Source organism: Pinus tabuliformis, chromosome 7 (genome assembly GCF_031772625.1).
Source record: "Pinus tabuliformis cultivar Carrire ecotype Pingquan chromosome 7, CPIR1, whole genome shotgun sequence".
Lineage (NCBI taxonomy): Eukaryota > Viridiplantae > Streptophyta > Pinopsida > Pinales > Pinaceae > Pinus > Pinus tabuliformis.
In genome coordinates, this window is record NC_142293.1 from 1,751,019,756 (window position 1) to 1,751,022,591 (window position 2,836).

A 2,836-nucleotide genomic window follows, 5' to 3' on the forward strand; every position below is an offset into this window, starting at 1 on the left:
CTGTCTTCCATTCAGTTACAAGGGGAATGACGGTTGGGGTTTTTAATGGAAAATTATTGAATTTCCTGAACCGACATCGATGATCAATTAACACATTCAGATATGAGGGTGAGGGATGTTTGGGATTTTAATGGGGAAATAGTTGAATTTTCTGAACCAGAATCGATGACCAGTTGACCCTTTTGAGGATTAAGATTATGCACATATGATAAAATGAAAACTAAAACCAAGAGGAGATGCATGGTAGAGAATGGGGGTGACAAAGGGGAGGAATTGGCCTTAACCTCTGCAATTAGTAATGGAGAGGATTTGGCTTCAATCATTAGACAAGAATTTGAGGTTGGGAAAGCAGAATCTCTATTGCATCAGCTCAAATATTTTGTCAAGAAAAAGGAGATTGAAATAGAGGACTTATGTAAAGTTCATTATGAGGAATTCATCCATGCAGTGGATGAGCCCCATGGGGTTTTAGTAGATGCGGATGAGTTAAAGAATGGGATGACTAATGAGAATTACGAGCTTCAACAAGTGGATAAGTCTCTCCTGGCTAAAGTTGGAGAGCTTATAGAAGCTTATGCAATTAAGAAAAACTTAACAGAATCAATCCATTCATCGAAAATCTATGCACAGGCCATGGAGTTGTCTGTGAAATGCAACCAACATGTTATAAATGATAGTTACTACCTCACATTGAAAACTTTAGACTCGATAGAAAGAGATTATTTGCCTAGAATTCTTGCCAAGGCGCTTCAACAAATGCTAGAATAGAAGATCCCTGAAATCAAATCCCACATTGATAAAAGAGTGAAAAAGGAATTCAATGAATGGCTAATGAAGATTAGGAGTACTACTAAATAAATTGGTCAGTTGGAAATTAGGCAAGCTTCTTTAGCTCAACAGAGAGAAGAGGAGCTGCAAGGCCGACAAAAGGCAGGCAGAGGAACAAAACAGGTCAGGTGTAAGGGAATGTGTATATGCTTTAAACATTGAGGATACGAAAGATGTTGATTCTGTTTTGAAATTCGACATCACTCCAGTTTATAGGGCACACCATATCCAAAATTTTCTTGGGCTCGAAGACTAGTTCCAGGATTACTACTATACAAATTGTCAACTGCAACTTAATTCAGATTTGCAAGTCTCATCACTGCAACCTTTTCTAGAATCACATCAGTTTTTCTTTCTCAGATTGTTGCATTTTTCATAGTTGAATATCGTGTCTTGAGGATGGTTGGAGGATTAATCTCCACTCCCCAAGTGGAAATGATGTCGGATACAGTTGTAGAAAATATGAGATATATTTTAGAGGATTAGTTTTCATGTATGCAGGTTGCAAGCTATCTTCTTGTTATCAAGGATTATGTGAGTCTACTTGGTGTGACTTTGAGAAGATATGGCCACCAGGTGGGTCCTTTTCTTAATATGAGTACAACATGAATGTGTTGGCATTCCATTTATAGACATTAGATATCATGTCTTCTTTCCCTTACATTGCATTATTTTCTGCTACGGTGCCTGATTGTTGTCGCATTGTGAGGTCTTTCATAGAGGATTTTGTGAGCTATCTATCCTATGGAGGTCACATGGACTTCTATTATGTTGTGAAGAAGTATCTAGATAAGATTTTGATCAATGTTATGAATGAGGCTTTACTCAAATTGATCAACATTTCCATGCTAGGGGTATCTCATGCCATGCATATTGCTGCCAATATGACAGTTTTGGAGCGAGCTTGTGACTTTTTTATGCAACATGCTACCCAATTTTGTGGCATTCCTACATGTGTGGCAGAAAGGCTGCATGTTGCATTGTCAGCTCGAATTGTCTTGAAGAACTCTCAAGATGTTGCACATGAAGCGATGTTGAGACTAGTCAAGTCTAAGGTGGATGAGTTTATGTTGGTAACTAACAACATCAATTGGAACCTAGATGAAGTTCCACAAAATGGCAGTGAGTATCTAAATGAGGTGGTAATTTACTTGGAGAGGTTGGTTTCTACAACAAAAAAAATATTACCATCGGATTCTTTGAAGAAGGTAGGAAGGGGGGTGGTGAAGCACATACCAGACTACCTCATGTTGACACTTATGAGGGACAATGTCGAAAGATTCAATATGAATGATATAATGGGTATTGATAATGATTTAAGAGTGCTAGAGTCATTTGTCGAGGAGAAATTCCACAACACTAGCTTGAGTGAGCTTCAGGGTGCTACAAGTTTGAAGGACTGCTTAGCAGAAGTGTGTCAATTGTTTAATATTTTATTGAGCAACCAGCCAGAGAAATTCATGAACCCTATTATAAGGGAGAAACACTACAGTGCTTTGGATTATAGAAAGGTTGCAATTATTTCTACAAAATTAAGAGATGTGCCTGAAAGGTTATTTGGAACATTGGGGAGTAGGAGTTTAAAGAAAATTCGCAGAAAAAGGTCCATGGATACATTAGTAAGGAGATTGAAGTATTTCAACTGACGGATTCAATGGTATGTTTCAAGTCACTGCTGGAAACACTGGATGTTTAATTTATATTCATGCTCTTGTGTCATTAGATTAAAGTTTGTTTACATGTTACAGGTTTATAGCAATATTCTTTCTGTTTCTCAGAGCGTTTAGGAAAAATACAATTTGTTGTATGGAGTATTTGTCTAGCTACAAAAGTTAAAAGCCTTGGTAAAATCAACATATTATCCCATGAGACTTAGGTGAATTATATCATTAATAAAATATTCTTTCTAATCTACTATGTAATGTGCAATATTGTTTTGCCCCTTTCCCTTTATGTTTTTACTTCCCATTTTATATTTATTTGTCTTACATGCATAGGAACCTCCTTT

At 36.9% G+C, this 2,836-nt stretch overlaps 1 pseudogene; it reads left to right on the forward strand.

The window, feature by feature from the left end:
• Positions 1-213: 213 nt before the first annotated feature.
• LOC149255346 (exocyst complex component SEC15A pseudogene) lies at positions 214-2,474 on the forward strand (annotated as a pseudogene).
• The last annotated feature ends 362 nt before the right edge of the window (positions 2,475-2,836 follow it).